Source organism: Suricata suricatta, chromosome 6 (genome assembly GCF_006229205.1).
Source record: "Suricata suricatta isolate VVHF042 chromosome 6, meerkat_22Aug2017_6uvM2_HiC, whole genome shotgun sequence".
Lineage (NCBI taxonomy): Eukaryota > Metazoa > Chordata > Mammalia > Carnivora > Herpestidae > Suricata > Suricata suricatta.
This window is the reverse complement of record NC_043705.1, coordinates 97,738,760-97,762,023: the sequence shown is the minus strand read 5'-3', so window position 1 is coordinate 97,762,023 and position 23,264 is coordinate 97,738,760. Positions and strand designations below refer to the sequence as shown.

General features: G+C 33.3%; 1 protein-coding gene across 2 annotated transcripts in view; it reads right to left on the bottom strand.

The window, feature by feature from the left end:
• Window positions 1-23,264, bottom strand: part of GABRB2 (gamma-aminobutyric acid type A receptor beta2 subunit) — a 238,096-nt gene that overhangs the window by 196,963 nt on the left and 17,869 nt on the right. The gene's annotated exons all lie outside the window — the stretch shown is intronic.

The following is a 23,264-nucleotide window of genomic DNA, read 5'->3' as shown; positions in this document are numbered from 1 at the left end:
ATCCTGACTAAATATCAAGAGGGAATGTCACAATAAAAGCATCAAATTATCAAAAGACATAACATGAAATGCATATACATCCTATTACAGAGCTTTGAAAACATGAAGCAAAAACTGATGTTCTAAGGGAGAAACAGACTGAACCCATAACTATGGTTGGAAATTTTAACAACTCTCCTTCACTACTAATATTTGTAGAATACACTCATGCAGAAGAATATACCTAATTTTATGGTGCACAGGGAATATTCACTAAGATAAACCATATGCCAGAAAACTCACTAGGTCAAAAATTTATAAGGACTGAGGTCATGTATATAATATATTCTCAGACATACCAGAATCAATATAGATTTCAAGAACAATGACAACAAAGAACTCACACAATATTTAGAAATTAAACAAAATACTTTTAAGTAACTCATGAATGACTTAAAGTATCACAAAGAATATTAAAATATTTTGAATTGAATAACAAAGGCATAACATTTCAAAATTTATGGATGCTGCCTAAGCAGTGTTTAGAGAGAAATTGATAGCCTTTTATATGCCTGGATTTAAAAAGAATAAAAATTGAATTTAGTAATCTAAGGTTTACCATAAGGAATTATAAAAATTAGTACAAATCAAACACAAAGTAGAAATTAATAAATATGAGAAAATGTAATTAGACCAAAAGCAACTCTTGAAAATATCAATTAAATTGATTAACATTTCATCACATTAATGAGGGGAGAGAGAAAGAAGAGAAAGAAAGAATACAAACCAATATCCAAAATGCAAAAGGTAATATCAGTACAAAGCCTCAAGGCTTTAAAAAAATGAAATATGATGAAAAACTTTATGTGCAAATATTTTCCAAGTTAGATTAAGTGGGATAAATTCATTGATAGAGACAACTCACAAAAATGATACAAGAAATAGTAAATATAAATTGCCCAAAAACTGTAATATAAAAACAATTCTTAATGAAAAGATTTGAATCTAAGTAAGCCCTATAACTCCAAATGTCTTCACTAGTGAGTGATGTCAAATTTAAAGAAGAAATATTACTAGTTTTACATAAACAGGGGTACCTAGGTAGCTCAGTTGGTTAAGCCTACAAGTTCAGCTCAGGTCATGATCTCATGGTTCATGGAATCGAGCCTAGGGTCAGACTCTGTGATCACAGTGGGAACCTGCTTGGAATCCTCTCTCTCCCTCCCTCTCTGCTCTTAACCCGCTCGAGTGCACATGCGACCGCGCTCTCGCTCTCTCTCTCTCAAAATAAATAAACATTTAAAAAGCTAATTTTACATAAACATTTTCCAAAAAATGATGAAGAGTCAACATTCCCACATCTTGTCCTGAAGCCAACATAATCTTGAGACCAAAGCAAGAAAGGATATTACAAAAAAATTACATATTTATTTTCCACTCTATATGAACATAGACACCAAAATCCTTAAAACATATTACTAAATAAAATCTAGTAATAAATTAAAAGGATAACACAGCTGATTTATCTTTGGCATGTCAACATGCTTTAATAAATAAATTTATTTATATGTTTAAATAAATCAACATATTTATACTACTCATTAACATGGCATAAAAGAAAAATAATATCATATTATTAAGTTCAAAAAAGTATGTGGCTAAATTTAATACTCACTTGTGATTATTTTTAAATTCACAGCAATTAGAAATAGAAGGGATTATCCTTATTCTAATAAAAACACCTCTGAAGAATTTGCAGATAATATCATCCTTAATATTAAGAAACCTCCTTATTTCCTCTTAAGATCAGGATCAAAACTAGATTACCTGCTATCATTACTTCTATTCTATTCAATCCTTGGTTGGAAATCAAAACCACTGTAATAAATAAGTAAAGCTAATAAGTTCATAAAGATTAGAAAGTCAGAATTGAAACTGTCTCTCTCCATAGATGAGATGATTATGAACATAGAAAATCCTAAGGAAAATATAAACAAAAGTACTAGGATTACTAAGGAATTTAGGAAGATAAAAGAATATATGGTTAACAATAATGCAACTGGAAAATAAATTAATTCATATCATTTACAAAAACATCAAAACAATGAAATACTTAGGAAACATTTTAATAAATTATGTACAATATCTCCACACAATCATTTATAAGATAAATCAGAGAAGACCTAAATAAAAGGAAAAATGTATCATGCTCATGGATTGGGAGACAAAATATTGTTAAGCTATTAATTCTCCCCAAATTGATCTATAAATTCAATGTTATCAAAATAAATCTTTTGGCAACTATTGTTTTCAAAATTAATTGCTTATTTTACAACTTATATAAACTTACAAAAGATGCAGAATAACCACAAAAATTAAGGAAAAGAAAAACCAACTTGGGAGGACTTAACATTACTTGATTTTGAGTCTTACTCTGAAATTTATATTCACTATGTCTTGTATCATTTTTGTGAGTTGTCTCTGTCAGTGAACTTGTCCCCTTTCATCTAATTTGGAAAATATGTGTACATAAAGTTGTTCATCATTTTTCATAGTCTTACTCAGCAAACCATTGTCCATAGGCTGGCTGCTTGTTTTTATAAATAAAATTTTAGTGAAACATAGCCACAGCAATTTACTTGCATATTATCGATGCTATAATAGAGCTAAGATATTTAAGAGAGAGCTGATACCCTGCAAATATAAAATACTATTTGCCCCTTTAAGGAAAAGTTTCTCTACCCTCAATCTAAAGCTACAGTAATCAAAATGGTGGTATCGACATTAGAAACAGAGTAATGGAACAGACTACAATCTAACAATAGACCAACACTTGCATGTTTTTATTTTTGACAATGGCACCAAAGCAATAAAATGAAAAAAAAAAAAAAGGTCAATCTTTGAAATAGGTAATGTTGGTAAACTAATTATCCATAAGAAAAGAACTTTGATTTCTTATCTCAATCCACAGAGAAAAACTAATTCAAGTTGGATGATGGACCTAACACAAAAGCAACAACTACAAAGCTTCTTTAAAAAACACAGAAGAATATCAGTTTTTAATAATTTATTTATTTAAATTCCAGTTGGTTAACATACAGGTAGTATTGGTTTCATGAGTAGAATCCAGTGATTCAACACTTACCTATAACAGTGCTCATGCTAACAAGTGCCCTCCTTTTTTGGGCTCTTTCCATAATTTGACTATTATTGACAGCAATGTTATAAACATTGAGGTATCCTTTGAATTAGCATTTTTGTGTCTTTTGGATAACTGCTAGAACAGGTACATGAACCAGCAAAGTTCCAGGATATAAATCAACATACAGAAATCAGATGCATTTCTATATACCAATAATGAAGCAGCAGAAAAAGAATCAAGGAATCAATCCTACTTACAATTGTGCCAAAAATAATAAAATACCTAAGAATAAACCCATCCAAAGAGATAAAAGATTCATAAGCTGAAAACTATAGAAAGCTTATGACCAAAATTGAAGAAGACACAAAGAAATGGAGAAATATTCCATGCTCATGGTTTGGAAGAACAAATATTGTTAAAATGTCTATACTACATTAAGGCAATCTACATGTTTAATGCAATCTCATCAAAATAATGCCAGCATTCTTCACAGAGATAAAACAAATCACACAGATCAGAGGAACAGAATAGAAAACCCAGAAATAGTCCCACATATGTATGACTGACTAATCTTTGACAAAGCAGGAAAGAATATCTAATGGAAAAAAGACAGTCTCTTCAGCAAATGGTGTTTGGAAAACCGGACAGCAACATGCAGACTAATGGAACTATGTATACCATACACAAAAATAAATTCAAAATGAATGAAAGACAGGAAACCATCAAAATCCTAGAGGGAAAATCAGGCAGTAAGCTCTTTGACATCATCCACAGCAACTTCTTATATGCCTCCAGAGGCAAAGGAAGCAAAAACAAAAATGAACTATTGGGGTCTCATCAAGATAAAAAGATTTTGCACAGCAAAGGAAACAATCAACAAAACTAAAAGGAACCAACAAAATGGGAGAAGATATTTACAAATATCATATTCGATAAAAGGTCAGTATCCAAAATCAATAAACAACTTATCAAACTCAACACCCAAAAAACAAGTAATCCTGTGAAGAAATGGCCAAAGACATGAATAGACACTTTTCCAAAGAAGATATCCAGATGGCTAACAGATACATGAAAAGATGCTCAATATCACTTATCATCAAATAAATACAAATCAAAACCACAATGAAATACCACCTCATACATGTCCGAATGGCTGACATGAACAACTCAGGAAACAGCAGATGTTGGCCAGGATGCAGAGAAAAAGGACCACTTTGGCATTGTTGGTGGGAATGCAAACTGGTGCAGCCACTCTGGAAAGCAGTATGGAGGTTCCTCAAAAAATTAAATATACTACCCAGCAGTTGCACTATTAGGTATTTAACCAAAGGATCCAAAAATGCCAAGACAAAGGAAAATATTTCTTTAACTTCAGGATACTCAGAGATTTTTTTAAAATAGAACACAGAAAGCATAACCTAGGTAAGAAAACACTGATACACTGAACTCCATAGAAGATGTTAAAACTTCTGCCCATCAAAAAACTGTTAAACCCAAACAGAGGCATATTCTAAAATATAAATGCCTGGACTTAAAAAATTAAGTTGTAGAAGACAGCACAAGCCCAGGAAACTGTCACAGATTGGAGAAAAAATGAAAACTAAATGTATATGGTATCCTGGATTGGATTCTGGACTGGAAAAGGGACATGAGTGGACATACTAGGAAAAGCTGAATAGTCTGTAGGTTATTTAATAGTATTATACCAATTTTAATTTCACAGTTTTGATAAATGTTATGTAAGATATTAACAATAGAGAAAGCTAGGGGAAGGGTATTTGGGAACTCTCTGTACTATCTTTGCAACTCCTCTGTAAATCTAAAATTATTTTGAAATAAAATTACTGAGGGGGGAAAAGGTTGTCATGAAAATTAATAGACAAACCACAGACCAGGATTAAAAAACCATATATAGAGATAGAGATAACAGAGAGATTTAGAGAGAGAATGAGAGAGAACAAGAGAGAGATAATCTTATAAGGGACCCAGAATTTGTACATAAGTGCTACAACTCAATTATAAAATGACAAACAACCTAACTAAAAATGAACAAGATTAAAACAGACATTTTACAGAAGAAGATATGCAAACTGGCCAATAAGCATATGAAAAATTGTTCAACAGCATTAGTCATAGAGAAAATGCAAATTAAAACCACAATAAGATACCACTACACCCCCACTAGAATGGCTAAATTTATAAAGAACAACACCAACGATTGGCAAGGATATACAGCAACCCAAATTTTCATACACTGCTGGTGGAAGTGTAAAATGAAGTAACCACTTTGGAAAAGAGTTGGGCAGTTTCTTATCAAGCTAAACATCTATCTACACAAGACCCACTAATCCCGCTTAGTATTGGGTATTTATACAAGAAAAATGAAAACATACACATACAAAAATATTTTAACAACAATATTCAAATGCTGTTTTAAGATAAACACTCTTTTAATACTAGCAATTAAATGAGAGACACCTGGGTGGCTCAGTCAGTTGAGCATCCAACTCCTGGTTTTCTGTTCAGGTTATGAACTGGCAGTTTTACGATTTTGAGCCCACACGGGGCTCTGTGCTGGTAGCATTGAGCCTGCTTGGGATTTTCTCTCTCTCCCCCTCTACCTCTCTGCCTCTCCCCCACTTGTGCTGTCTCTGTCTGTTTCAAAGTAAATAAATCAACTTAAAAAATACTAGCTATTAAGTTAAAAACTTTATACCACTAAATACCTATTCTGTGAGAGAGGCACTATGCTAAAAACTTGAAAGACACAAATTAACAAACCCTCAAAAAACCCTATGTAGCTTCCTAAGTTGTCTATTAATGCATATATTCCACAACCGTTCCTTAAGAACCTATATTTTGTTCTAGGCACTGAGATATACAAACTAGATGTTAAGTTCTTAGTTCTCTTAAAGCTTGCACTCTACACAGGGAGATAGCCGATAAATAAAAACTATACTAACATGGGAAACAATACTGTCCCCATTTTATAGATGAGGCTTGAGAGATGGTGGCTGGGATCTGAATCCATTTTCTCTGATCCAAAACGCAGAATCCCTGACTACTGCGGTATCATGCCAAAAAGCCTACCACACTCCATATTTCTTCAGACAAGTAGAGGAACATTAAAACAATCTACAATAAGTAATTTTTAATTAAATTTATAATAAAGAAAATAAATTGTCCAGGTTTCTAAAAAGAAAATAAGACTGAGGCTATGGTTTCAATGAGAAGGAGACAATTATGCAGAAACCTGAAAGATGTACTTAGTTCGTAAAAGAATATCTTGCCCTGAAACCTATTCATAACAGTGTAGACCAAATTATTCTCTTATTCTTAATTGGCTTCACACTTCATATTGATGATCATCTTTGAACATGACCACAGAATCACCAAGTTTTATGCTAATATCATAAATATAAGGCATGGAAATCTGTAAACCACCATTGTATAAGTAAGGTAGAATTAATTTGCCAGAACAACCTAATATCTTCTAAGCTATTCTCTTTGGAGAGGCTTTGTGGCTCCTTTCTAAACTAGCAATACTTAACTCCATTACAGTTAGCTATATAAAGAAATGAGGCAACACTACATAAATGGAGTTCTAGATCTCTCTTATTTCATTCACTCTGCATTAGTCTCAAAACAAGAGAAGTAAAACAAAGCATGTACAATTCACTCTTTGAGTAAAGGGCCTCAACAACTAATGCAATATTAAAAGTGATGATAGGCAGAGTGAACATCAATGATTTCCATACACTTCAATGTTCTGCCGGATAAAATAGCTTTCCAGTAATATTTCTCCTATGCTTTCTCATTTTGCACATTACCATCTAGCAATATCAATCGATGTATAAGTCCTTGAATATAACACTTAGTTTTATTGCTTTGCAAATTTGGCATAGGCTGTTTCTTTTGCCTGAAAAGTCTTTGTCTCGTCTCATTTTTCTCATAAGGAAAATCAGCTTGGGCATCACATTCCCTAAAATGTCTTCGCTGACAGAGTTTGGCTCAGTGGGTTAAGGGTCTAACTCTTGATTTCAGATCAGATCATGATTTCATCATTAGTGGGATTGAACCCTGCCTTGCGCTCCACCCTGACAGCATAGGAGTGTGCTGAGGATTCTCTGTCTCTCTCACTCCTCTCTCACCCTCCCCTGCTCATGCTTTCTTTCTCTAGTAAACAAACATCAAAAACAAAGTCTTCTCTGACATCCTTAGAGAGTGAATCACTCTCTCAGAATCAGCTCTATCTTAAACATTGATTACAGCACTCATAGCACTAGATTGCATCATTTGTTTATGTATCTATTCTTTTGACTCTGCTTCCTGTTTCTCAATCTTCACTTCCTATTACCTCCTTCCATGCCTCACAGTCAAGATATCACATCCAGTACAGTATGCAAACAAGCAATCAGGACAAACACTGAAATTATGCAATCAGATCAGCTCTAATGGATGAGTATAAAGCCCTCCTCTATATCTCTCTGCAACAGTCCTTAGGAAGACTCCCATCACCTTTGCTTAGCATTTTGCATTACTTCCTAAAGACCTTCTAGCCTCTGGTTTCATTGCCTTTAATCCTGTCTTCACATTGTGACCAGCATGATCTTTCTTTTAAAGCTATTTTATTATTTCTCTTTAAGATCTGGCTTGACTTTCACCTTCTCAGAAAAATCTTTTTTAACAAAAACAAAAGGATAAAATTTTCCCACTAATCTCTTTAAAAACTTTTATTTTATTATATAGTATTTGTGAATTTTCATAATTTAAGCCTAGGTTTCTATTATAGCCTAAAGGATAATGTGGAGGGGTTTTTTTTTTTTGTCTTACATATCTATCAGTGTATCCAAATAATCCATTGATATGTCTATCACTTAGACTTCATTAAAAAAAAAAACCATTATGGAAAGAAGGCAAGGAGAAAGAAAAATTCATTTTTATGATAATTTGAATATCCAGAATTTTTATTTTTCATCTTCCATTATACTTCTTTGGTCCTTAAGGGCATATTTGTAATTGTTAGAGGCTCACAACCATATTCTTTCCACACCACAGTAGTCAGGGTAATAATAATCAGGTTATGGTAACAATCATGATGCTATCAGTATTTTGACTGTGTGTAGTCATACACAGTGCTTACCATACCATAGTTAGCTTCATAGTAAAACAAAAGAGCTTGCCCACAGTGATTGAGAAAGTAGCAACCTCACATTCATATTAAATACGTGATTACAGGGTTATTTCTACAGAATAGATTTGGTCTGATGTCAGAAGTTCCTGTACTATTTGACATCAAAAAGGAAGGGAGAGGGAACTTAAAGACATAGATCAATATGTTTGGAAAATCTTGCTCTTTTCTTATATAAAAAGAATTATATATTGTATGAAACATTTTTATTTTACCTACCAAAGTATATCCTTTTCAGACTATAGACTACACAGTCTTTAGAAAAGCTTTAAAAACATGAAGAAGTATGGGGCACCTGGGTGGCTCAGTGGAACATCTGATTTTGGCTCAGGTCATGATCTCATGGTTAGTGGGTTTGAGCCCCGCATCAGGCTCTGTGCTGACAGTTCAGAACTTGGAGCCTGCTTCAGATTCTGTCTCCCTCTCTCTCTCTGCCCCTTGCCTGCTCACACTCTGTCTCTGTCTCTCTCAAAAGTAAATAAACGTTAAAAAAATTTTTTTAAATATGAAGAAGTATACAAAATTGCAACATTCATAATCCCAACCATCCACTCATGTATTACACAAGCTATTCTTACTAAGCCACCAATTAAAACAAAACCAATAAACTAGCTATTAGGTCAGTTAAAAAGAAAAGAAATAGATTCAAACAAAGCCACAAATGCAAAATAGTATATTAGCATAAGAAATATACCTAAACACTATTTTTAGCATACATTTTTACATATTTATTTTGAAAAATTGATGATTAACATCACCAAATCAAACAAATTAAATTTCGAACAGGATTTTATAGTAACATACTGGGTTTTAAATAAATCTCAACTAATCTCATCTGTAGCATGTATCCACAGATCCCAACTAAAACTATCAACGGAAAGAAATTGCAACAACAACAAACACAGTGGAAATGCAAAGAACAGTGAAGCTGGATATGACCTATACATTACCAAAATTTGGTTTCTTCATCATTTAATTGCTTTTTCAAACACAAATTCATCTTAAAGTCACACAATTTTGGCTCCATTTCATCTGGAGCAAGAAAGCAAATATTTTTCATATAGTTATACTCTTCCCAAGCCAAAAATATTAGCCAAGAGTGATTTCATAGTGATTTCATTCCAGAACTTTATAATCACAGTTCCCCACAGCACAGTGATGTGTTCATCACCTGACACTTTTGCTTAAACAGTTGCAAATGTGTTTGCTGATTATCTAACCAGTGTTTTGGATACTGTTCTCTCAACTCTTCCCAAAGAGTTCCTCTCATCCTTCACCACAAATGTAAATGTAACTTCTTTAAAAGTCCAACCCCCTTTTTTAAACTGCCCCTCCATCACTATAGTACTCTCCAATCAAACCTATCATGTCTATATTCTGTTTCTTTCATGCTAAGAATGTGTAATATTCTTTTTTTAATGTTTATATGTTTTTGAGAGAAAGAGAGAGGCAGAGTACAAGCAAGGGAGGGGCAAAAAGAGAAGGAGACACAGAATCTGAAGCAGGCTTGAGGCTGTGAGCTGTCAGCACAGAGCCCAAAGCAGGGCTTGATCCCATGAATCACGAGATCATGACCTTAGCCAAAGTCAGAGGCCCAACCAACTGAGGTACCCAGGTGCCCCAAGAATCTGTAATATTCTTGTTTGTATGTTCACTTGATTACTGTTTATCCCTATAGAAGAAGCATATAAAGTGAAAGATCTGGTCTATTTCATTCATCTTTTTATCTCCTTAATATGAAATACTTATAGAAAAGAGTATCTGTCCTAGATTGAATGCTTAATGAGTATTTGAATAAATAAATGAAAACAAGAAAGAGAAAGTAAATTCTCTTGCCTTCTCTTTATCATTAAAGTATATACATTTTTAATGGAGTCATTCTTATAAGCTATACTGCCCCAGGATGGTCCTCCATGGGTATGAGAAATGATATGCACTGATTATTAACTTTATTCATAGTGGATCCAGTCACAGTAGAACAACGGTCCTTGCACAGTTCTACAGTGCTGAGTCTCCCAGACACCCCAGCCCAAACTGATGTCCCCACACACCACTCTGCGTGCCAGTCATCTCATACATTAGCTTGAATTTTGAGCCAAACTTGTCTTCATTCATAAGATGTGTAAGTTTAGAAGATTGCTTACTTTTTCCAAAGTCTAGCTTCTTCATGTTAAATATACCTTAGTCTTATTATTAATTTCTTTTAATTAAGAAATATATATTAACTTAAAGCCTTACCAAAGCAAGTGATCATTAAGGAGTAGCTCTAATAACTTTATTAGTCAGGGTCAAGTTGACACATAAAATTAACTATCACAATACTATTGATCTGCATTTGTCAATGCGCTACTGTATATAATAATATTATATTCATTTAGATCAGTTAATTTCAACTGTTCCTGAGTTCACTTGAAATATGATTTACCTAAGGATAAAAACCATGTTTGGCAAAATAAACTCAGTCTATAAAGTCAACTTTTTCTTTGAGTGTCATCACTTTTTTTTCATTACAAATATCTCTATCAACAGTTCTACATGAAAATCTTCAACAGAGTTCTCTGAAACTGTGTTTAACTTTCTGACTAAATGTGCATGGAAAGGATATTAAATTTCAAAAAAAATCAAAAGTAAAAGAAAATTTTGTCTTCAGCAATATGAGCCTATTATGGGAAAATATGTATCACTCTACCCAGGAGACAATTTGCAAGATATATCTTTTTAATTTGGCAGATGAATGAATTGCATACAAGCATGGCTATGAGAAACTCAATTTTACTAGAGATTTTCCTGTTTTTATTTTTTCTAAGCAGCTTAATTATGTAAACAAATTATTTAAGTTCTGGTATGCTTCACATATCCCATTAATTCCACACTAGGTTTAAGTTCCTTTAAACGTCACTGATTTTTAATTACCATGCAAATGCATTAACTAAGCTTCTTAGAGTTAAAGGTTAGAAGCACATGCTAGAGAGCTGATAAAGGAATTCCCTGCTTTCCTATTAACAACAACAACAAAATTATGAGTTCCTACTCTGTAGCCGTAATTCTTTAAGATTATTTCCAATATACTAGAAATGTAATCCTCAATTAGCTTCAAAAAAAAAACCCATCAGCATGTTTGTTTTATAGGTAACAAAACATGCTTAGCCTCAGTTTATGTACTCATCCACAACACCAAAAACCGCCATTATAATTTAGGTAAAACAAAAGAATGAAGAGCATGCACACTAGAAAGGTATAGGAGGAAGTCTGTATAGACTAACCCGGCATTTGCCCTATTCCATGGTGCCTTTTCTGCCTGCCACTTCATGGAGGTTTGTCAAGAGGCAGCTGCTATTGAAAACAAGCACAGACTTTGGATTATCATTTGCAAGACTTTGAGTCTTGATCCTAGCATTTGCTAGTTGAATGATCAAGTGTATTATATTTATCTCTCATTCTTACTTTCCTCATCTGCAAAAAAAAATACTCATTAGCATAACATTCATATAATAAGACTTAAATAAGTTAAAGATCTTTCACTGTTGTTGACCAGTCTTAACTCCTTTTGCCTTAATACTTTCACTAATATTTGTTGAGTGTTTAGTATATGCCAGAAACTGTTCTAAGGGCTTTATCAAAGTCTTTTATTTAACTCACAACTGTGTGAAGTAAATATTATTATCCCTGCTTTGCATGATTTCCAAAGTCCTCATCTTAACCACTATGGATACCATGGTTTCCACAAAAGACTTATGATTTTATCTCAAAAAACAGAGGTAATCATTTCTGTGTCTAAAGTATGGAGGAGGAAAGTGAAGATACCATGAAGCCTCCTCACACATGCATTTAATTAATAAGGGACCAACTAAACTTGAACTCAGCTCTTCTATTTATATTTAAGAGCAATGCTATTTCTGATAGGCCACACACTTCTTTTATATGTGCTTCAGGATGGGGGCATGTGGGTGGCTCAGTTGGTTAAGTGACTGACTCCAGCTCAGGTCATGATCTCCAGTTAGTGGGTTCAAGCCCCATGTCAGGCTCTGTGCTGACAGCTCAGAGGCTGGAGCCTGCTTCAGATTCTGTGTCTCTTTCTCTTCCTCTCCGACTCAGGCTCTCTCAAAAATAAACAAACATTAAAAATATTATGTGTTCTTCAGAGTATGCAAAGTAACAGAAAGTCTGATTCCTGTCTTTGAGAAAGATTTAAATATAATGGGCTTTATGTAATGTCCAGTATATTTTCAGGGAATGTCCTTACTAAGAAATTACAAACTTCCATATTTTCTTTTTGCTTAATCCATGTTCAGATCATCAAAATAATAGGTAAAATGGACTGTTACCAACAGGCAAGGCAACAAAGATAAAAATGAAGCTCTGGCCCATGGAACTGAAAAATATTATATTCACCTCTATTATTTCCCAGTCTTTGACACATCTCTACTTTGGTTTCTAGCAATAATGTACACTTGACATAAGGGAACATGTCACCTCATCTCACTTAGGCTTTTGTCTCACTTTTTTTGTATATAAAACAGCACCATTTTGGAGGACATATTTTGCTAGGCTCTTCTCTGTGACTGAGTATGCAGGTCCAACAATTCCTGATATGAATATATAAATTAACAGGACAGAAATTGGTATTTTGGGAGATATTATATGAAATATTACTAGGTGTTTGTCCTGAGCTTTTCATGAATACAGCTGTGATGGAGGCAGAATTGGGACAAGATAATATCATGTATATGCAGTTATCACTATGGTGTCCTTGAGAAGAATAAAAGCTTCTTTCTTCCATCTCTCCTATAGTTAGATTATCGATCATGATGAAAGATCTCATATCATTCTGGGAGAAGTAATATGGTCATGCCTGACAAAGACAACACAAAAGACCTCACTCTGATATATAACACTGGATCGTTATGACTGGATTAACTCAGATTTTAGTTTCTGAAATTAAATTTGTGCAGCAAAGGGTGAGATCATTAAAGAAAGAATATGAGTTACATTTAAAAGGGCTAACTTCCATCTTGACTTGTAAATATGGTGGATAACCACCGTTTCCCCAGCGACTTGGGACAATAAAGGGTTGTCCCATACACATTTGTATGCATCCTCCTTGCAGCCTGGAAGAAAACTTAGAGGGCAACTAATGTAACCTGCCTCTCCAGGTTCCTGGTATAATTTGCCTGGACATTAAAACACTTGCATTGACCCATAACTGGTGTACTCTCTATACTCAGGCTACACAAAATAGGTTATAGTAATGGTGTCTTAGTGCCACAAAAACTATTTAAATGGCTGAATCTAATGAACCCACCCTACCTAAATTTTGGTGAGGAGGAGGGAAGAGTAACTGAAATAACTCACAGATGACAAAATAAAACTGATAGTTTCTGATTTGTTCATGAGAGAACACTGAGGTACATTTGAAGTAAAGAGCTTAGCCAATCCTTCCTTCCATACCACAGGGGAAAATCTTATTATTAGTTTCTAATTATTCCCTACAAAATAAAAAGTATGATCAGAAAGATTTTTTTTGAAAAAAGAAGTTTCTGATTTAGAAAATTTCAATGATGTAAACAATGAATTAAAAGGAAAATGAAGACAAAGCTTTAATCCATTCTAGAAAGGAGGCTGCATACAGACATCTGTAATAGTAGAAATTACCATACCATTGCCAAAACTTAGCTGAAAAACAGGCAGCTAGGATAGACTTCACATTCTTTAATGGTCCATTAAAGTCTTATGGGTTTCCCTAACTTTTGCAATAGTTTATAGTAAAAAGTACATTTGATTTTAAAAAGTGAAATTATATTTATTACTGTCTATGATCATACCATAAAAGTCCTTTATAGGTGATGCTACTTGACTATAAAAATCTTCTTGATTATTGAAGAGCACAAAATTCATAAACTCTGTATCCCACAGAAGCCAAAGATTTCTAACACTTGCTTGAAATAAACCCACATAACAGAGAGATGCTCTGATTCATACAGGGTAATAATAAAAAAGACAGTGATAAAGTCACTGGGTATTTTGAGAATACATCTTAAAGCATACACATTATTTTCAAATCTAAGAAAAAACATATATTGCAATCACCATTTACAAATGAATCAGATTTGTGCCATACCTATAACACAAGCTATTGACCTAAATTCCATGATCAAATTTTAGTTTGTATAGAAATTAACTAACACTTGAAACAAATCACTGTGGAAAGCAGTAGTGGTGGTTTCTTAGGCATCATCCTAAAAACAACTACCTTTGAATTTTATAAGGTTAACAAAGAACAGTATGTAGCTTCAGGGCAGAATTTATGAAGTGGTAATGAACGTCTTCAGATGGCCATTCGGACACTGTAAAAAAAGGTTATGTTTGGATATTCAGTTATTTTGAAAACCACTATGCCCTTAACACATACCAGAAAAGAGATAAATAGGCATAGGTCTCCCTTTTGGAGACCATGAGCCATAGCAGAACTGATAACACTGTAAAAACAGACTAGAAATTGATCCATGCTCACATATAGACTCAGAGAGTGTGTTCACCATACGTTCATGTCCTTTACCTTGCACTCCAAAACTACTTTTCTTCAAATACAGTGATAATATATGGCCTACACTAAGACAACAATCTTTGTTTGAACAGGAATAGTTTTTCCAGAAACACACTCATTAATTTATACAGGAAACTTATGGAGCTCTCCTTTGTGTACCTACCCTTCTGATAGTCATTGTAGCACTAAAGGGAGCCACTCAGTCTCTACTGAAGGAAAAAAATCAATGAGGCCTCATGATGAAACCTTTAGGATTCAACAAAGTAGTTACAATAAAAAAAAGTTTTCATATTAGAGAAACTGACTATATTTAAAGAATCTTGTTACATGTAAGTCTCATGAAAGATGGACACATTAATGAAATAAAGAAAAAGACTATCGATAGATGGTTTGAAATTATAATGAAAATGCTGAAAGAAACTGAAATACAATAATATATCATTTTAATGAGACAGAATATAATTTCAAGTGAACAAAGATGAGGAAAGATGAAATTTTATAAGTTATTCTGCAGTTTTCTTTTAAAATATATAAATCTTGTGATTAAAAATTTAAGTCAAAGAAATCTCTCCAATAAGCAAAGTGAGGTCAAGTATAGTAGAAAATACATTTGATTATTTAAATAGCATCTAACACCATCATCATATTTTCTTTTATAGCTCTCTTTTCCAGTGTTGTTTTCCCCTCTTTAGTCAGTGTTGATATTAGATTTTGCATTAAAATGGAGCATAAAATGAACCATAGCTACTTGCTCTTAGGATCATTTACCACCAAGTGAATTATAAAAGCATTAAAGGTAAGAGAAGTTCTCAGAAACTTTAAAAAAAGAATCATACCTTCTACCTGCCCATGAGGTTATGTGAGTGGTATAAAAATGAAATATTGCTCTGGTTGCCTCTAGTATGTAGGGAGGAGTGGCAGAGTCCTTGTCTTATGTCATCTATAACCTGAATGTTTACCTGATACTCAGCTCTTTCATTATAAAATAGAGATTTGAGTTTGATGAATTGCAAAATGCCTTTTTGCTTTGCTCATTTCTATTTTTATGATTGAATGTATCAAAGAACAAATCTTTATGCAACTATGTTTTACAAAATGAAAAATTCTTTTACTTATGTTAACCTATTCAAGTTCTTCATATTTAGTTCCCGGCTGCCCATTATTTCATCTCTTTTACATAATTTCTTTGAAGATAGTGTCCCTTTTGACATAATGTGATAGCCAGCATTCATATGTATCAAAGTCAATTTTTAATGAATGCTTTCTTTTCACAGAAAGTATCCTAAAAACATTAAAGTATCATATTTCATCTTTAATAAACTACACGAGATTTACTTCATTGTAGAGGTGAAGAAATTGACATTCAGAAATTAAGCAACATGCCTGAATTTGCACGTGTTTAATATGTTGATGCATTCTGTCTGTTTCCAGACCATGTACCATGAAACCAGCTTACAAGAATGCATATATCCTATGACTGTTGATACCCTGGCTATCCCAGTACAGAAGCTCTGTTGTTTTGGTATGGGCTGTTGGACCATGGAAAAGCATATCTGCCTTTCTCAAATGAGCAAAAAAGGAGCACAGCTAAACGTTTCATTGCAGCTTGCCACATTAGATCTCAATGATCAGTAAAGCTTTCCAAACAATCAATCGCTGCTATAAAATATGGCTTCAGAGGACAGGTATAGCAAATCATATTTACTAATTTTAGGGGGTTGTGTGCAGGAGGTCTACTTTGTTGGCTGTAACTTGGAACATCCATGATTCATGATGCTTGATTAAGTGCGCCAATCTTTCAGATGTAGACAAATCTCGTGGGGACAGACAAGCTGAAGGAACATTGGTTTTAGTGGTTTCCTGAGATTTCCCAAGGCATTAAAATGAAATGATGCTTAGCAAACCCAAGCTGCTCCTTTTGGATTAACTATTAGGTTTATTGGCTCTTTAAAGGAATGTGTTTGGTGCTTGTTTCAAGTACTTTATCCATGGTCACCAAAACCTCTATCACTCTTTCTTAAGATTAAAAACAAAAAAATCTTTCCCTCAGTCACATTTCCATTAATTTGCTTCCTAAATTAGTAAATAGAATATTGGATTTGGGTTTATAAAATCAAGATTCTAGTTCAAATTCTACCATTTAGTTAATCATATGACTAAGTATTAATAAGTTGCTTACTGTCTCTGGAGTTTATTTTTGAAAAAAACAAAGAGAAAGAGGCAGAAGAGAGGAAGACAAGAAGGGAGGAAGGAAGGCAGGAGAGGTGAAAAAATATATAAACAACTTGTGTTTATCTCCAAGGAATGGTGGGAAGATCAAATAGATGATACTAAAGTACTTTTAAAATACTCAAATGTAATAAAAATGTTAGTATTGGTATTATCATTGTTGGAAGTATTTGCCTTCAACTAGGAAATAGCTTTGGTAGCATGTAAAACAAAAACAACAACAACAAACTAATAGGCCATGATTCATGTTGAAAGATTATCTCTAAACCAAACTATGGTGGTTGAGATCTGAGCAACACTGTTATGACAAATTAGCTTTCTGTCTCGCAAAGCAGTAAATCAAACTTTGAAGGTAGGAAGGGACATGTATTCTGAACATTTGTATTTCACTTTTTAAATGTTTTTTATTTATTTTTGAGAGACAGAGACAGTGTGAGCAGGGGAGGGTCAGAGAGAGAAAGGGAGATACAGAATCTGAAGCAGGCTCCAGGCTCTGAGTTGTCAGCACAGAGCCCGATGAGGGGCTCGAACCCACAAACGGTGAGATCATGATCTGAGCCGAATCTGGATGCTTAACCAACTGAGCCCCTTGTATTTCACTTCAATAGTTTTCATGGTCTGAGAATGACCTTGGCAGTGACTTCCAAGTGAATCAGACAAGACAGAGTTATCCTTCTAGCCTTACTAAACTGTGCAATCAGTTTGTTTCCTTTCTTCCATTACAGAAAGCAAATAGTAGCTATAAAACTATGTCGTAGGGCATCTGCACTTCCCAAGATGAAATCTCGTGCTATTTCCAATAAGAAGGGTGTCATTTTCCATATATGAACCTTGGAGCTTTACCTATTGAACATAAAGCTCTGCTTAGTCTCATATACTTAATAGCTCCCCTAGGTATTATCACACATTTAAGATGAGACAATTTGATTCAGAGAGAAAACTACCTTCAGAAAGAGAGTAGAGTTGTATCTTACTTGCATTTTAACTTCTCAATAAGATTATTTTCACAAATATGAACAGACATTAGCATCCAGAAGTATTAGCATCTAACAGTTTCATAGCAGACTCCTACAGACAGAACACCTTGAGAGGATTATACCCCTAAAGCTCTACAAAATTAGCAAAGTGCTTATTCTGCAAAACTGCAAAAATATTGCATTGGAAAGAAGCACACTTTCTGATAAACAGCACAACTATTGTTTGTCAGCTTTTTTTCCTGGTCTAATAAGCAAAGCTCTCTTTTTTTTTTTTTTATAGTTCTTTCCAACTTTGGTTGCAAATGTAACAATTTATAAATTTTAAAAAGGTTGCTTTTTTGACTCAAAGATTTTCAGTATTTCAGAACTGGAAAGTTATATTAATCGAGTCAATTTTTTCATTACCTTCATCCCTACCGCTGTCCCCACACCACACACCAAAATATAACTAGGTCCAGAGAGGGGGAAGAATGGACAGACATGAGATGACACACTAGTATATAGGTGAATCGGAGTGAGAATTTAGGTCTCCTGAATACTAGCCTAATGTCCTAGGGTTCCTTTCTAGCATATAGCTTCTTTGACCATCAAATGATCATGTGCTCTTCAAGATAACATTAACCTTGATATGGTGTCCATTCTGTATAAACTGAAATCATGAATGTGTCAGAGAGCTTGTGACATCAACCAAAATTAAATTTGTATGTGTGTAATGTATTATGTGCAATGAACTTTACTAGGCCTAATGTATATATTAAATCGTTTAATTTTTAGAATACTCTTTTGAGGCTGATACGATTATTATTCCTATTCTATAGATGAGAAAAGTGGGAATTAGGTTATTTGAATCATATTACACACTTAATAAGAAGAGCCAAGATTCCATGGCCCAGATCTTTAACTGCTATGAAATGCTACAATGTTTATAAAACTGTCAAAGAAAAAACATACACCCTTAGAAATTTTCATAAGCAAACATGCATTTATAAGTTTTAAGAAAACATCTTATAGTTGGAGACATATCTACCAAATGTATTTAAAAAACAGATTTTCTCATTCTGTTCTTTAAATACATTTCAACCAATTTCACAGACATTCAACATTAATAGAGACTTTTAAGGATTGAGGTTAAAATTTTATTTATCTGGTAGGCTAACTTAGTTAATTGTTGACTTACCTATTTCTCTTACATCTGAAATATTTTGGCATATTTATTAGCTGTTAAGTCACAACAATTATACCTCGTTTTATATATAATCTGAACTCCTGCTTAGCTCTGCTCTTAGGTTTAGGTTTTTAATCCTAGACATTATTCTAGTGTGCAAACTTCAGAAAGGAATAGGGACTGCCTAAAATGTCAAACTGGGAGCCATTCCTTAAGTTCTGTGTACTCTGTTGTCACCAGTATTGTTATGTAGACCTGTGTATCACTGTAGGACCACTGTCAGAGCTTTGTACAAAGACTTCCAGAACAAACTCTGAAAATCAACCAAATCATCCTTAAATAAAAATTGCAGATTGAAGGTTGGTAATGATAAAAACTTCTAAACCAAACTATGGTTTGGTTGTGATATAATTCAAAAGAAAGAATCACTAATGAAAGGGATTATATATTACTCTACCACTAGCTTACCTCATTTCTTAGGTAATTTCCGTGAGTTAGAACTTTTTTGAGCTAGATCTGGTAGTAGTAATAATAGTTAAAAAAGACATGGTCCTGACCTCATGAAGCATAGTCTAATGGGTTATGGGATTATTTCTCAGTAGAGAGAAACTGTTAAGGACTATGAGTAGAAAAGATTTTCCTGATTCTAATTCTTATATTAATCAATGTATTAATCATCTGAAGCATCCATACATTTCTAGGCCATACAAATTCACAATTTACTACAAAGCAAACCTAAACATAGTTACTATCACTCTTTTTTAATAAATGATGATATTAAAGAGCAAATCTAAGAATAATTAATTTATATCAAAGAGCTTCATACTATTTTCTATAATTATCACAATTTTAATATAAAAGATATTTTCCTTCTTTTAACAAATGTTTATTTATTTTGGGGATCCTGGATGGCTCGGTGAGTTAAGTATCCAACTCCTGATTTCAGTTCAGGTCATGATCTCCCAGTTTGTAAGTTCGAGCCCTGCACTGGGCTCTGCACTATCAGTACAGTGTTTGGGATTCTCTCTTTCTCTAAATTATTTTTGAGAGAGCAAGAGAGCTCTCACAGAGGGACTAGGGAGGGATGGAGGGGCGGGGGGACAGAGGATCTCACAGCAGACATCCAGATGTGGGGCATAAGCAGATCATGGCCTAATCATGACCTGAGCAGAAGTCTTTTGCTTATTCTGACTGAGCGACCCAGGAGCCTCAAGATATTTTCCTTTTTATGCTTTCCATAATCTTAATAGCAAAAATGTACTTCTTCATGAAATCACATTTTTAATACATTCTTATTTAATTTGAACACTCTCTCTTTCAAGTTGAAACAGATATATAAGCAAAAGTAATGACATAGAATTTCATATGCTCCATCTTCTATTGGTTTATATCCAAAGTACTTATATTCATACCATACTTACTGTTTTAAACCAGGAGTCAGAAAATCTTTTCTGTAATGACCAAAGAGTAAATACTTTGGACTTTGTAGGCCATATGGTCTCTGTTGTAAGTACTCAACTCCATTTAAAATGCAAAAAGAGGGGCACCTGGGTGGCTCAACTGGTTGAGCACTCAGGCCATGATCTCACTGTCATGGGATTAAGCCCCACATCAGGCCCCTTGTTGAGTATGGAGCCTTCTTGAGATTCTCTCTCTCTCTCTCTCTCTCTCTCTCTCAAAATAAATAAACATTAAAACAAATAAACTGCAAAAGCAGATATGGATAATATCTAAACAAATGGCCATGGATGCATTCCAATAAAAGTTTATTTATAAAAATAGGCAATTATAGGCCCTTTCTCTAAAATATCAATCATCTTTTGGCCAAAACTAGCTGAATAAAGATGAGCATGATTATCAAAGCATGTCTCACCAAAGTCCAGTTTAAAATACAAAATAAACTACAATGTATCTTTGAAGATAAATTTTATAATTATCTTTTAGAATGGACAATAAATCTACAAACAATTAAGAATCAAATTTCCTTTCAATTTTGTTAATAAGTTTTCTATTTGTATTAGTACTATACCAAAATACAGTTGTCAAAAGATCAAGCCTTCCTTGACACATCAGTCAGAAATCTAAATTCATTGATGTGGAGCACATCAATACTTTAATATTAAAAATATTCATCTAATATAAATATTTTGCAAGTAAAAAATATATATTTAAATCCATGCAAAATAGCATGAAATTCTAACCTCATTTTATTTTGCCAATATTTAATTATAAGAAACACATTTTCCTGTCCAAGGATGTACAGTCTTTTCAAATTGATGCAGGTGGCATTGCTACTTCATATTATATAGCCCCATGTACTAATGCAGCTAACTTAAACTTACCAGTATTAAATAATTCAACCTGAGGGTTATAAGTTCTTATTTAAACAAAAGGAAAGTTATGCTCAATTTAATATACATGTGTGTGTATCTATGTATGTGACAGCCAATTACTATACGTTATTGACAATGCTGGACTAGTTTGTAGAAAGTCTTTTCTCCTCCATCCATGCTTTTGCTTTTTCTTAAAGGCACTTCTGACTTAACCAATACAAAATTACAATTCAACCAAGGAGACACCAAAATCCTCTAAAATGTATATTGTATTCTATGTTTTCTCTACACCTTAACATATATTGGGATATTTTCTAGAAATCTCAAACTTCATGCACAACTAAACTATTCTTAGCTGAAGGATTCAACATGAAAACTAAAGCTGTTCAGTAAAGCCAATTGATAGGTCAGTGTATTTAAGATGGTCAAATCACTTATGCATTTAGACTACCATAATGGGAGAACCTAGCCTTTACAGTTTTCAATATTTGGTGATCAAATATGACTAAAGGTCATAATAACCTTTTTTTTTGGGTATTAAGTCCAAACAAGTCTTCACTCCAAAAAAGGTATTTGCAGCTATATCTGCACTCTGTGTCAGTTACATTGTTTTATTCTATAGTTGTAACCTCCCTCAACACAAAACATACCCTCTTCAATGACTTGTTATTAAATTATCTATACACATATCAAGTAATAGATACCAGAGTTTAAATGTAGCCACGATTTAGCTTACATCAAAGAAAGCTTTCTTATTTTCAAAAGGTTTACAATGTGAAATATAAAAATTGGATATATTAAAAAAAGACTTTAGCTTTAAATTTAAAGTTTACAAATTTTATTGGGTTAAAGGATGGAAAGAATCTTTAAGATTGTGCCTTCAGTGGTAATTCATGTTGGTTTTATGGGGCCAAATAAGTCAATCTGATGTTGGAGATTGAATTGGAAATAAAACAATTATTTTAAATGTTTAAGTTGGTTAGAAGTAATAAACTGTGAAAAAGTACACAATAGCTATATCTGTCTATCCATCTGTTCAAACAGGTTACTGACACCTAAGGCATTTCATGCATAAATTGAAATGGAAATGGTACTCGGAGTTGTAAAGATAAGAAACACGCTTCTCCGATGGTTACATGGCATTTGTTCTTTTGGCTAAGAATCAAAAATAATCATTGAATATAAAAATCCTCTTCACCATAACCATAAAAACTGTAAAGTATTGAAGAATTAATTTAACAAGAATTATATAAAGCCTATGGGAATAAATTTAATAAGAAATGTGCAAGAGCTCCACATAGAAAACTATAATGTTACTGAAGGACACAACAGAATATATATAAAAGGTGAGAAATACCATGTTCTTCAGTAGAAAGAGCCAATACTGTTGAGACGTATATTTTTTTCCAAATTTCAAAGCAATTACATCCAAAATGCTGGAAGCATATTTTTTAACTTGCCAAAATGTAAAGATTGTATGAAAGTGTAACTATCTCATAATGGTTAAGTATAAATGAATAGAAACATAATGAGGAGAGATTTGCCTTTATTTAAAGTTAGGATTAAAACCATATGATGCTGACACTATACATATATATATATATGTGTGTATATATACATATATAGAAAATACATGTATATATGTGTGTGTATATATGTACATATATAAATAAATATAGGAAATTTCATCTGTCCTTAGGTCTA